This window comes from Mus caroli, unplaced genomic scaffold, assembly GCF_978045245.1.
Source record: "Mus caroli unplaced genomic scaffold, Mus_caroli_1 scaffold_9, whole genome shotgun sequence".
NCBI classification, from domain to species: Eukaryota; Metazoa; Chordata; class Mammalia; order Rodentia; family Muridae; genus Mus; species Mus caroli.
In genome coordinates this window covers 8,665,331-8,680,771 of record NW_028227264.1, presented here as the reverse complement: position 1 = coordinate 8,680,771, position 15,441 = coordinate 8,665,331, and positions in this window count along the sequence as shown.

Below are 15,441 nucleotides of genomic sequence, written 5' to 3'. Positions count from 1 at the left end.
GACTCTTTCCCAAATCAGATGTCTGGTCATAATATTCCCACTGCCTAGAATAACTTTCCTTCCTTTATCCTTTATTCAAATAAAAGAACTGAAGGATGTCTCTTCAGCAGAAAAAAAAAATATCATTAATCAACAAGACTAGTCAAAAGTCCATCCGTAACATGCTTACCGATATATTGGCCTGTGGTCCCAAGAGAACAGAACCTAAGGCCATTTAAAGAGACATAAATGCAGGGCAAAGGATTAGTTAGGCCCTTCCATATCAATCATCAATCAAGAAAATGCACCACAGCTTTCCCATGGGCCAATCTGGTGGAGGCATTTTTTTTCAACTGAAAATCCATCTTCCAAAATGATTCTAGTTTGTGTCAAGTTAGTCATAAAACTATCAGCACAAAGACTGAGAATTCCCAATATTTGCAAATTGGAGACTGAGCGAAGTCAATACTACAGCTTAGTCCAGTTCCAAAAGCCTCAAGAAAATGGATGCCAACAGCATAACTCTCAGTCTGAGGATGAGGCCTGGATAAGCCAATAACCACTCATGCTAATGACGGGAACTACTGTAAATGTTTTAGATCAGAGTGTATAGAATAAGATAATGAACAGAGCTGGACAAGCTCTACAGCTGTAGAGCTTGAGCTGCATGTAAAGGGCAGGTTAGGACTGGGTCTAGACTGATTGATGTAGAGCAGGTCCAAGTGGACAAACATGAGTATAGTCAGAAAAAGTTCCAACTGGATACATTGACAGCAGACCTAGCCAAGCTGAAGTTCCTAGGATGATGAGAAAGTCTTTGCCTGTCAGTCAGGTAAGGCACACGCTAGATAGTCAAAAAAGGAGTTGGTAGGTTGTGACCTCACCATGGGATCCAGATGAACATCATACCCTTTCCTCAGTGTGATGTTTCTGATGTGTTCTTAAACCTGATTTTTCAAACGTGGTTACCTTATGAGCTCATTCCTTGTACATCTCAGTTCACTGTTATAAATTTCTAGAATGACAGCCTTTGTTGACCAAGGAATAAATTATATATGAATCTATGTCACAAGGGTGATAATGAGAAGAAGAGCATGGCATCTATGCATCTACCAAAGCACAGTTTTATCCTCCAATCTCAAAATAGAGTCAAAAGCAACTTATGAAATAGACAGGACACAGAAAGAAATATAAAACCACTGGCTTACCCAATATGGAGTAAGTTAGGATGAGCACAGCTTGATGTCAACAAAACCAAAGGCTAAAATACCTAGAGTTCTGATGAGGAAGGAAGGAAGGAAGGAAGGAAGGAAGGAAGGAAGGAAGGAAGGAAAGAAAGAAAGACAGAAGGAGCAAGAAAAGAAGGAAGAGGAAAAGGAAGAGGAGAAGGAGAAGGAACCCTCTATGGCATGAATGCATCTCCAAAGTTTATGTGTCAAAACTCTAGCCATCACTGTATAATATTGGAAGGTGAGTTCTAGAGATCTAATAGGAGCCAGTTCCTAGTAAGAGGGAAACCCCACTCTTCTGACACTTTTTCTAGAGGACAACAAAAGCAAGAAAACTCTCACCAGATGACATATACCAAGTTGTGAACTTCACCATCTCCAGACCCAGAAGCAAAGATGTCTTTGTTTATTAAATTACCCAGGCTGTAGTATTCTGTTGCAGGAGTCTGAAATGGATGAAATAATTTCTGTGTTCTAGGAGAAACATGCGAAGAAATTTGCAGACTAACAGTCAGTTGGGAAGATCTGCCTTGCTCAGTCCACTGCTTCAAGTATCAGTCTTTACCAAAAAGCATTTTACAAACATTCCTAGAAATTAAGTTTCAAAGGTTACCTGGAACTCCTTCTCCAACAAATAAATACTTAGTAGAATAGTCCATAGTTCCAATATTTCTATTCAATATACAGAATGCATAAACACAGGATGAACTGAGGCAGTAAAATAACATTATAAATGCAACCATAAATACAGACATATGGGTATCAATATGAATTTCTATAGCTAAAGACATAGCTTTTATGACCATTTCCCTTCTTCATTTGCTTCATTTTACTCATTATGCTAATGAAACCCCTGTGCTTACATCTCAGCTCTACCATTCCTGTTGAAGTTAATTTTTCTATGCCTTTATTTGTCAGCAAAATGGTATTTTCTGCTTTGCAGGAAAAAATAATAGGATTGTAATCCTTGATGGGGAGTTAGATAAGGCCTCTCTACAGGAGATTATATTTAAACTGAAAGTGGAAGAAGTCAGCCAAGAGGGACAAACTAACAGAAGGAAGACAAGTGGATGACTTAAATAAAATGTGTGTGGACAAATACTCAAGCAGCTGTCACCTTCTCTGTCATCATTCTCTCACTTACCTACCAGGCCAGCACATCTCTCTCTTCCTACTACACAGCTCACCTGGATTTGCTGGCAGCTATTGTGTAATCAAGTCTATCAGCCTTTTATTAAGATGAAGAAGTCAAACTAACCCCTATTTTGGTTAACTCTGTAACAATTTCTGGTTAAAAGTTGGGACTCCATTGCCTCCCTCTGGCTCTCTCTGGCCTCACTTCCCAGCTGCACTGTACTGAACTCTTCCCCCAGTCCTTTCTAATCTCTTTGCCCTGGTTCAGGATCCACAGCTCCTGACGCCTCTACTGTGCTTTGCTTGGAACTTCAGGCTCTGGTCACTACAATCCAGCATCTTTGCAATGGCACTGCCATACTTAGAGCAAATCTCTAAGCAAAACTCCTCAGTTGTTTTACCAGGTGACAAAGCTATCATCACGAGACATTCATTGCTTTGTTGCCATTTTATACACAGAATCCAGTTTTATAAGGAATACAGATTATATGTGCATAGGGTACTGTTAGGGCCCTATGAATCAGAATCTTTGCAAACTATGTTAACCTAGCATTGCAAGTGGCCTACTCTAAGATCGCTGGCACCAGAAGAAAGACTCATCTGCTAAGCCAGGAACTTAGACCCACAGCAAAATCTCCAAGGAAACAAAATTCCAAACACAGAGACTTTGACAGCCCGCACAGGTCTAAACCAGATGGGGTTCTAGCACTGAGAGGAGAGGTGAACACCACAAACCCCTATCCCTAAGCCAGGAGCTACCTCCAATTGACAACTTCTCCCAAAGGAAAAATTAGTTTTTCCTGAGGGAGCTGTCCCAGCCGTGAGATCTGGGTCAAAGGCATGCTGTCTTCTTGACTAAAGATCTGGATCAGGATCGTTACTGAATATATAACCATGCTCAAGGAGGCCTCAGGCCAAGCAGCAGGCAGTCGGTGTAAAACAAACTCAGTGGTGGTTTTGGAGTTTTTGTTGTCTCAGGATGCTTTGCTTGGACATGTTTTAATTAGGTATTTATTTCATTTACATTTCCAATGCTATCCCAAAAGCACCCCACACGCTCCCCTACCCACTCCCCCACCCACCCACTCCCCCTTTTTGTCCCTGGCTTTCCCCTGGACTGAGGCATATAAAGTTTGCATGACCAAGGGGCCTCTCTTTCCACTAATGGCGGACTAGGCCATCATCTGATACATATGCAGCTACAAACATGAGCTCTGGGGGTACTGGTTAGTTCATATTGTTGTTCCACCTATAGGGTTGCAGAGCTTGGACATTTTTTTACTTTTCTTTGGTTATCTATTATAGTTTTCAGTTGTGTGTTGCTATGAGTTTCTTTCCTTTTTCTTGAGTGTATCTGTCTATATGTGTTTCTTGTGATTTTCATTTATTTTGTTTTTTCCTCTTTTTGTTGTTTTATTCTGTTTTTCTTTTTCTCATTGGCATGTTTGTTTTCAAAAGATAGAGTGAAGGAAAGTATTGAGTTCAGGGGGTGGGGAAATGGGAAGCGTCAGGGAGGTAGTGAGGGAGGAAAACCTTGTTCAGAATATACTGTAGACAAATATTTTCACTTAAAAATTCTCTCTCCAAGTATTACATACATATCCTCTTTCTCTTTTAATGTAGGTAGCATTCTGAGCCTGAGCTAAACTTCAAGTCTGGGAGTTCTTCTAATATTACCAAAATACTGATTTGCCTTTAATATATTTCATCTGTGGCAGAAGCCATAGAGCAAAGGTTATGTGGCAAGCGAGTTTCCTCATAGAACATTAAGTAATGACTATTTAATCAGAAATACAATGAGCTTTCATAAATTACACAAAGAAAAGAAATAGGCTTAGGAAAGATTTGTAATCAAGAAAAAGATATTCATTCTAGGTCATGTCTGAGGATAAAGTCACAGATGTACAAGATAATAAAACAAGGCCATGTGAAACTACTGTTCCTTTGAAAGTATAATGAGCTAACAGTATGAAACACTACTATGAACTTACTATCAAAATCCTTCTGTTACTCCCCTTTTCTGTAACATTTTTATCTGTGGGGTAATTTTATAAAGAACTTTTGTCTAAGAAGGTATAAAAAAGGCTAAGAGAAAAAAGTGTGGCTGTTGGTGTTCTACTCTATCTACCAAATGTACATATGTCTGGCTGACTATATGTATGTGCACTTAAGAGTTAAGAGTTCAGAGTTTCTGGCTGGGTATTCTTGCCAGTTCCAGATAATTAAGTTTTGTTCCATCAGTAGTGCTGATATAAGTCAACTGTGCCATTCCCCACCCCAAGTCAGCTCCTATCAGCATGACCCCACTCATCAAGACCATACCTTGATACTTTCTTCAGTTACCTGAATACTAGACAAGGCTTTTGGCACCTCTGTGTGGTTTAGTTTATATGACAACAGTGTATCATTTTAAGAAATAATTAAGATTGTGTTGCTGAGGTGGCTCAGCTGATACAGAAGCTTGGTCCTAAGCCTGATGAGCTGAGTTTAATCTCTGGGAGTTGTCCTCTAATCTACACACACACACACACACACACACACACACACACACACACAGAGTAATACTTTTTGAAAAAGAATTCCTAAAAATAACTTAATTTATCCACAAACTACTAAATACAGTTTTGTTTTGTTTTGTTTTTTGCCTTCATTGGGGGTGGGGATGGGGTGGTAACTGTTCAAATAGTCAACATGGTCTTCCACAGTTGTGGTGATTTGAATATGCTTAGCCCAGAGAGTGGCACTATTAGGAGGTGTGCCCTTGTAGAAGTAGATGTGAACTTGTTGGAGAAAGTGTGGCCTTGGGCTTTAAGACCCTTTCCTTAGAGGCCTGGAAATCAATCTTCTAGCAGCCTGCAGATGAAGATGTCGAACTCTCAGCTCCTCCTGCACCATGCCTGTCTAGACACTGCCATGCTCCCATCTTGATGATAATGGATGGAAGGAACACCTGAACCTGTAAGCCAGCCTCAATCAAATGTTGTTCTTATAAGAGTTGCCTTGGTCATGGTGTCTGTTCACAGCAATAAAACCCTAAGGCAGCAGCCATTGTAGCTTCAGCTTCGGACTATTGTTCTACCCTTTTCTTTTGCCATGCCTCCTCCTCATGTGTCTCTATATTGCAAATAAACCATGATTTTTATTTATCCAGGGTAAGAATGGCCTTCTGTCCCCTTTACATTTCAAAGACTGTTGGATTTTCACAAAGGCACACCTTACTCTCTGTCTGTGGTCTTCATAGTATGTAATACGATCCCAATAAAGAGCCCAGTTCATTTCTTTTCAGGAGAAAGCATCTGCAAGCACCTGCTCTCTGATGACTATAGAGTTTAAATTATATATATGTATATATATGTATATATGTGTATATATATATATATATTATGTGTCTTGTAACAAAAATGATCTCCTCTGAGAATAAATACTGATTCCTAGCCATACAGCTTTACACAAAACATTTTCTTGTCCCTATCCATCTTAACTATGTCCATCAAGAAGTAAAGTATGACTAGACTAGATCCTTGAAATCAGACTCTATATTAAACTTATAATGTCCTGGAAACAGAACACAGTCAGTCTAAGTCCATAATTTAATTAAGTTTAATTCTGTACTTGAATAACATAAACTATTAAAGTCTAATACTTCAATGAGAATACATGTTTTACTTAATATATCCTAAAAGACAGAAAAGGGGTATAACATGGTAATGACACCCAACTAAACATCCCAGCATTGCTGTTGACTCTCCCTCTTTGCCTCAAACCCTCTCACTTGCATATCCCTGTTACTGTTTGCTGCCTTGAAAACACTTCTTTCTTTTCCTAAGGGTGAAATTTCCTAAGAGTGTTTATTTTAAAGTGTGTTCCATTTGCTTACTTGGTAAAACGGAAGCCCAGCATGTAGGCCTGTATGTTGACCGTATCACTTTGCAATTCACAGGAGAGTGTCTGACTATCCATGAAAGGACAGGAGAGGAGGAAATTCCACTAAAGTAATAAACCAAACTTTTCATGCCAGTGTTAATCCATCAATGGTCAACTTCAGTGCCATGTCCCAGCTTCACTCAAATAGACACACCTGCTCCCAGTCCATACATACTGGGGAATAATACACTCTGCAAAGTTACACGGAGGATTCTTACCATATTGCCTGCATTGAGGAGGAGAAGAAACATCTATGTCTGGCTTGTCACCTTGCCATGACAAGAGAAAAGCCTAGAACAACACACACACAAACACACACACACACATTTTAAAAGAAAAAATTCCAAAGCAACATTGAAAGTTCATGAACTGTAAGTAACAGGCTCAAGGATCCTTTCTATGTCATTTGCTTCATATCCATTCGATTTAAACAAGAGAAGAGGCAATTTTTACTTCAAGTGGCATCCTTATTTTAATCTTAAGATTCACAAGCCCATTTATCTAGTCAAAGTACTGGAAAGTGATATAACACTACACTGATGAGTTAGAAGCCTAAAATTGTTTTAGTTTTTTAAAACTAGTTGTTAATGTTTCACTTGCAGTGATGTCGTTCCAAGCCACACGTTGGTTTACCAGTTCCTTCAGACTCATGCACTTGGAACACAGTTTTCATGAGGCAGAACTCAGCTAACAGCTCATGACAAGGGAATATTTTACTTTTCCAAATGTGTGCATCAATGATAAATTATCACCCTTGTTCATCCTTTGCCAAAAAAAAAAAATGGTTCTAACATTTTAAACACTGATATTTCAAAATATTCTCAAGGAACAGATGACAGAAACACATCCACTATGGTAACAGAGCCAAGCATAGGGAAACTGCTGAGGGAAATCTCATCTGGGTGAGTGATCCCAGATGGTCCTCTGCATGAGCAACCTGCTCTTCTTCCCCATGCAAACTTATGCTGACTGGATCCTCGGGCCCAGAACGAGAGTGGATGAAGCTCTGCCACATCCTGTTTTCATGCCTCGGCTGCTACATCATATAGCACATGCCTCACCATTCTGCATTGCCTACAACCCTGCCTGATGGGTCATGTGTGACTAACGATGTATGCAAATGAGCCATGAAGTCCCTAACTGGAGTCAATAGAAATTCCCCTTGATTTTCGTATTAGAGTTCAGGACAGCAGAAGGTTCCTGAGCTGGTACATACATCTGCAACTTTAAAACTCCAAGTCAGGAAAGCCAAGAAAATTTGCTCAGATGAATTCTCTTCTGTGTAACACAGGTATTCTATGTCTTCTAGCTAAATGTTTTCAGCATAAGCTCAGAAAGAGTAGCTTGTTCACATTTTACTATTTGCTTCTGTTTCCAGAAATATGGCAGGTTTCATAGCTTGAACAACTGCTCTGAATAAGATAGATAACATACCTCCTTATGATTCATGTTAAATACACCACTGAGATGACACACATAAGAAAATCATATGAAAAACCAAATCTTAAAAATTAGATGAATTGGGAACTCTGGTGGCACACATACAACAAGGGCAGCTTTTCTCAGAGGAATTCTGTTGTGTCAATGTGACCTAGGACCTCTGACCTCAGTTGCTTGCTCTATAGGGACCTAAGGCACCCATCTCTAAGGCACCACTCTCCCCCACGCCCATCCCCAATACACTGAGAAGCCTGCTGCTACCAGATGAAAAAGCAAAGGAATTTGCCTATCTTGATTTTAACACTGGATAGAAGTAAAAAAGAAAACAAGTAAGAACCAGCCCTGACAATTTGAAATGTTAAGATGGCCCTCGGATTGATTTCTGTTCCAGATTTTCCAACCAATACCTGTCCTCTCATGCTCATTGTAACATACCTCACAGTAGGCAAGTGATGACCACCCTAAGTACCACTGATGGGCAGGTTATAAAAGAACTTCAGATACGAAGGGCTCTTGCTCAGCCCTGAGAAAGGAAGTCTTACCTTTTGAGGCTACGCAGAAGAACCTAAAGGACATTTATGCTAAGTGAAACAAGCCAGAAGCAGAAAGAAAAATATTGAATAATCAATCTTACTAAAATGAGAAATCTAAACAAAACAAAATCAAATGTACTAAAGCAATAATGATCACAGACAGGGGAGTGGAAATGGAGAAATATGTAACAGAGGATTTGTGATGAACAAATATAGTACCGTACTATGCAGCATGATATTACAGGTCAATAAGATGTGCTATATGCGGCTCAATTCAATTAACAAACGATAAAACTGGTCATATTCACTGAACATATGGGTATACAAGCAACACTCAAGGAGGTCAATAGAATATATTTGTAAATGTGCCTGTGTGTGTGTGTGTACGTGTACGTGTGCGTGTGTGAAACTGAAGAAAAAGGGTTAATGAATCTGAGAGGGAGTTGGGACACATGGAAAGAATTGGACAAAAAAGAGAGAGGTGTGGAAATGGTGTAAACACACTACTCATGTTTAAAATCCTAAAACTTCCGGGCATGGTGGTGCGCGCCTTTAATCCCAGCACTCGGGAGGCAGAGGTAGGCGGATTTCTGAGTTCAAGGCCAGCCTGGTCTACAGCGTGAGTTCCTGGACAGCCAGGGCTATACAGAGAAACCCTGTCTCGAAAAAACTAAAAAAAAAAAAAAAAAAAAAAAAAACTAAAATCCTAAAACACTGTAAACTTAAACAAAAAATAAAACTATGAACAAGTAATATGTCATATAGTGACTAGATTTAATGAAGTTCTAAATTAATGTATTAGAAAATACTAAATAAATGAACATTTTGTATCACTAATCTTGTAAAAAATAAGCAGCAGATTATTGCATAAACAAATTCAAAATATAAAAACTAGAAAGGAGATTGTATTGACAATGGCTATAACAATGCTGACATAGAGACTCAGGAGATTATTTTAAAAATTGGAAATAGATGACCCTTGAAAAAAATTTTTTCCATTGGTGAGAATTTCTAATAACACTGAAAGGCCTTCAAACAGTGGAAGCCAAATATATCTCAAGAAACAAAAAAAAAATTCAAGTGAAAAAGGAGTAAAATTCACTTTCAGGCATAGCAATAAGGCTGAAAATGACAAAAACAAACAGAAAAACAAAGATACTATTTTAAAGCTTCTAAGAAAAGACAGTTCACCTACAAAGGAATGGCAGTAGGGTGACTGCTGGCTCCACCAGAAAGAAAAAGAGAAGGAAAAAATATCACCGTTACCCTTGGCTGTATTCCAAGCAACAGTGCCTTGCAAGAACTAAGAGGAGTCAAAGACAATGTGAGACAAAATAGAGGCAAGTGGGTGTATACAACAAATGTCCCTGCCGATGCAGATTGTACAGGATGTATGCTTGACATGAAGATGATCAACATGGGTGGCTGGTGTGCCCAGAGGAACAGAATAATAAACATGTGAGCCAAACTAAGCAGCCACTGACTACATAAAACTATGAAATCGATGCCTAGTTTATGGTGACGTACAGGCTGACACTAAAATAATGTTCTGAGTATAAGCTTTGCACATGGACCTGCATGACTGTTTTTTTTATTTTCCTAATCCTGTCAACAAGCCCACACAAATACTGTTCATTTGATTTCTTGTCTGGTTGGTGGCTGAAGGAAAGAAACTGGAAAGAGAGTGGATATGGCTAGGTTGGCATCTGAGAAATCAATCTTGCCCTAAACACTTAGATTGTTTTGCATGTGATTTCTGCTTCCTTTTAAATTGAATTTTGTTTTTGTTCTCTGCACTAACAGCAAGCCTACATAATTCAGAGAGAGGGGGAGGGGGAAGGGGGGAGGAAGAGAGAGAGAGAGATGGAGGAATGGAGAGGGCTGAGGGAGGGAGGGAGAGAGAGAACAGAAGAGGATAAACCCATTTGCACACTGTCTCTCTCTACTCCCTATGTGCCCCAAGAGGACACTGCTCATTACAGGATACTCTGCTGTGGGCCCGTCATCCAGGAACCCTTCTCAGGCGCTCCAGACAACCAATGTTAATCAGTCAGAGCTAGCACAGGACATCAGACCTTGCTGCCTTTCCCAGGTGAATGCTTGACAACTTTACCTTCTTGTGCAAGGGATCTTGAGTGCCTCTTCCTTTCATTGTTAGTGAAATGCCATTTTTACCTTTTGTCTTAGAAGTTGCCCTTCCCCTTTTGCTGCTGGTGAAGAGTAAAACTTTAGAGACAAGTGTTGATACTATTAGACATTCAATATAGCTTAGAAACAGTCAATCTGACTTTTTTTTATTTGTATAGGCATTTATTAATTGTAAGCTAAAGTATTTTACTAGGAAATTTTATATATGTATATACGTTGATCATCTTCTGCCCCCTATCATCATATTTTCCCCTCACTATCCTCCTTCCTCTACCTCAAAACCCTCCTTCAACTTTCAAGCATTATCTCCATTTTCTCTTTAATTATTACATGTATATATACATATGAATATATAAACACAACCTGATGAATCCATTTGTTATTGCTCATACACATGATTTTTAGGTATTGAAAAACAACATATACGGCATATCCCTAGGAAAGAATAATTCTCCCTTCTCAGCATACTGTGAGATACCCCTTGTCTGTAATGACATGTCAGCTGGTGTCTTCATTCAGGTATTGCTTAGACAAACATATTGTTGAAATCTCATGTGTACAACTTCCCATTCAGATGTAAAAGACATAGTCTCCCAGGTGAAGTCCTGGTCCTCAGGTTATTACAATGCTTCTGTCTACTCTTCCCCAAGGTTCCCTGGACTTTGGGAGTAGATTGTGCTGTAGATGTAGCAACTAGGGCTGGCAATCCAGCAGTCAGTTGTTCTCTGCATTTTGGACAACTGTGTCAATCTAACTTAAAAATAAACACATTCTATATTTCTTAAAATTCAATGAAAATTCTGTCTTCTATATAATGTTTACAACTCATATCATATAGCATTTTAGGCATAAATACACCTTACAAAAATGTTTTATTCCAATATGTATTGAGAAAAACTACATAATGGATACCATGCTAGAACACAGGGAAGCAAATGCTTCTATCTTCTTTAACAATGATTCAATAAGACAAACAAACACATTCTCATGTGAAGAATTATATAGATAGACACTTTCTATAATAAGCATCAAGGTGGGAATAATACGTAGTGAATTTGGTGCCAGACATAACTCAAGTTAATTGCTCACTGCCCTGCAATATCATACTGCAATATAACAGTACTCTACCTGAGACCCTGGGATAGTAAGGTTATCCCAAGAGGAAAAGAATAGAGAGCACATATTGCTAGATATACAATAGATAATAGGAAAATGCATAATAGATGCATGCATGCATGAGTAAATAGGTAAGAGAAGGTTTACTGCCGGCTCTGACGCTAAGGTTCTAGCAGAGGCTAATGCTGTAATCTCAAGTCCAAAGGCAGCCTGGCAGCTGAATTCATAGAATGATCTCCTACCCCCAAAAGCTGACCATTTGTGTGTCAAATGCATCAACATCACACTGTTGCCTGGTCATGTTGACAAATACAACTATAACAGGGTCATTTCCTTATTGATAAACTTAGAATACCTGTGGAACTCACTTCATGGGCTCCTTGTGAGGGTACATATGTATCTTTAGTTTCTAGATGAGGTACACGGTAGGCATCGTAACCGTAGTGGTGTGGAAGAGGATCAGCTCATCATTTGCTTCTCTGCCAGAGAAGCCTGCACTAGCAACAGTGAAACTCCATCTTCCTTGATTTCACCTCCTACAGCTTTTCTCAATGTGGCTTGCTCTGCCCAGGACACTTAATCCAGTCTTTGTACCTAAACTAAGTCAAAATCTAATGTGGCCCATATGTTAGTGTGAGTCATGAAAGAGTTGACAGTATTTGACTATCATTAACTTACAAAACTCTACAACTTCACATGGTTCACTTTAACAAAAAAAAAAAAAAAGAGAGAGGCAGACAGCTTCTGGGACAGGCGGGAGCCACAGAGCCGCTGAGGCAGCACCCTTTTGGGGCCGCAGACATCCGGCACCCTCCCAGCCGGAGGACAGTGACCTGCCCTGCAGGGAGCACCATCTTGGCTCCGGGACTCCGCCGAACTTAGTCTGTACAGGTAAGACTGAGGACCACAGAGGCAGACAGCTTCTGGGACAGGCGGGAGCCACAGAGCTGCTGAGGCAGCACCCTTTTGGGGCCACAGACATCCGGCACCCTCCTAGCTGGAAGACAGTGGTCTGCCCTGCACAGGAGCCCTCTGCCTCAGGAGCAGGGAGCACATCTTGGATCCAGGACTCCACTGAACTTAGAAACTTAGTCTGCACAGCTGAGAGTGTGTACCACAGAAGCCTACAGCTTCTGTGACCTGCCAAAGCAACACAGCATCTGGGAAAGGTCCTGTTTTCCGCCTTCTTCTTCGGCCAGGAGGAGGTCCAAACGCCAGATATCTGTACACCTTCCCTTTAAGAGGAAAGCTTGTCAGCAGGGAGTGCTCTAACCACTGAAACTCAGAGGAGAGAGCCTGTCTCCCAGCTCTGCTGACAGAGGATACTCAGAATCACCAGAAGAACAACCTCTGAACAAAGACAACTATAACAACTCCAGAGATTACCAGATGGCGAGAGGTAAAGGTAAGAATCTTACTAACAGAAACCAAGACCACTCACCATCATCAGGACCCAGCACTCCCACTTCGCCCAGTCCAGGGCACCCCAACACACCTGAAAAACTAGACCTGGATTTAAAAGCATATCTCATGATGATGGTAGAGGACATCAAGAAGGACTTTAAAGAACTACAGGAGAACATGGCTAAAGAGTTACAAGTCCTTAAAGAAAAACAGGAAAACACAACCAAACTGGTAGAAGTCCTTAAAGAGAAACAGGAAAACACATCCAATCAGATGATGGAAATGAACAAAACCATACTAGACCTAAAAAGGGAAGTAGACACAATAAAGAAAACCCAAAATGAGGCAACACTGGAGATAGAAACCCTAGGAAAGAAATCTGGAACCATAGATACCAGCATCAGCAACAGAATAAAAGAGATGGAAGAGAGAATCTCAGGCGCAGAAGATTCCATAGAGAACATTGGCACAACAATCAAGGAAAATGTAAAATGCAAAAAGACCCTAACTCAAAACATCCAAGAAATACAGGACACAATGAGAAGACCAAACCTACGGATAATAGGAGTGGATGAGAATGAAGATTTTCAACTCAAAGGACCAGCAAACATCTTCAACAAAATTATAGAAGAAAACTTCCCAAATCTAAAGAAAGAGATGCCCATGAACATACAAGAAGCCTACAGAACTCCAAATAGACTAGACCAGAAAAGAAATACCTCCCGACACATAATAATCAGAGCAACAAATGCTCTAAATAAAGATAGAATACTAAAAGCAGTAAGAGAAAAAGGCCAAGTAACATATAAAGGCAAGCCTATCAGAATTACACCAGATTTTTCACCAGAGACTATGAAAGCCAGAAGATCCTGGACGGATATTATACAGACACTAAAAGAATACAAATTCCAGCCCAGGCTACTATACCCAGCCAAACTCTCAATTAACACAGATGGAGAAACCAAAGTATTCCACGACAAAACCAAATTCACACATTATCTCTCCACGAATCCAGCCCTTCAAAGGATAATAACAGAAAAAAACCAATACAAGGACAGGAACCACGCCCTAGAAACAACAAGAAGGTAATCCCTCAACAAACCTAAAAGAAGACAGCCACAAGAACAAAATGCCAACTTTAACAACAAAAATAACAGGAAACAACAATTACTTTTCCTTAATATCTCTTAATATCAATGGACTCAACTCCCCGATAAAAAGACATAGACTAACAAACTGGCTACACAAACAAGACCCAACATTTTGCTGCTTACAGGAAACTCATCTCAGAGAAAAGGATAGACACTACCTCAGAATGAAAGGCTGGAAAATAATTTTCCAAGCAAATGGCATGAAGAAACAAGCTGGAGTAGCCATTCTAATATCTGATAAGATTGACTTCCAACCCAAAGTCATTAAAAAAGACAGGGAGGGACACTTCATACTCATCAAAGGTAAAATCCTCCAAGAGGAACTATCAATCCTGAATATCTATGCTCCAAATACAAAGGCAGCCACATTCATTAAAGAAACTTTAGTAAATCTCAAAGCACACATTGCACCTCATACAATAATAGTGGGAGACTTCAACACACCACTTTCACCAATGGACAGATCATGGAAACAGAAACTAAACAGGGACACAGAGAAACTAAGAGAAATTATGAATCAAATGGATCTGGCAGATATTTACAGAACATTCTATCCTAAAACAAAAGGATATACCTTCTTCTCAGCACCTCATGGTACCTTCTCCAAAATTGACCACATAATTGGTCACAAAACAGGCCTCAACAGATAAAAAAATATTGAAATTGTCCCATGCATCCTATCAGATCACCATGGACTAAGGCTGATCTTCCATAACAAAATAAATAATAGAAAGCCAACCTTCACGTGGAAACTGAACAACACTCTTCTCAATGATACCTTGGTCAAGGAAGGAATAAAGAAAGAAATTAAGGACTTTTTAGAGTTCAATGAAAATGAAGCCACAATATACCCAAACTTATGGGACGCAATGAAAGCATTTCTAAGAGGAAAACTCATAGCTCTGAGTGCCTCCAAAAGGAAACTAGAGAGAGCACACATTAGCAGCTTGACAACACACCTAAAAGCACTAGAACAAAAGGAAGCAAATTCACCCAAGAGGAGTAGACGGCAGGAAATAATCAAACTCAGGGGTGAAATCAACCAAGTGGAAACAAGAAAAACTATTCAAAGAATCAACCAATCAAGGAGCTGGTTCTTTGAGAAAATCAACAAGATAGATAAACCCTTAGCCAGACTCACTAGAGGGCACAGGGAAAGCATCCTAATTAACAAAATCTGAAATGAAAAAGGAGACATAACAACAGATCCTGAAGACATCCAAAACACCATCAGATCCTTCTACCAAAGGCTATACTCAACAAAACTGGAGAACCTGGATGAAATGGAGAAGTTCCTAGACAGATACCAGGTACCAAAGTTGAATCAAGATCAGGTTAATGATCTAAACAGCCCTATATCCCCCAAAGAAATAGAAGCAGTCA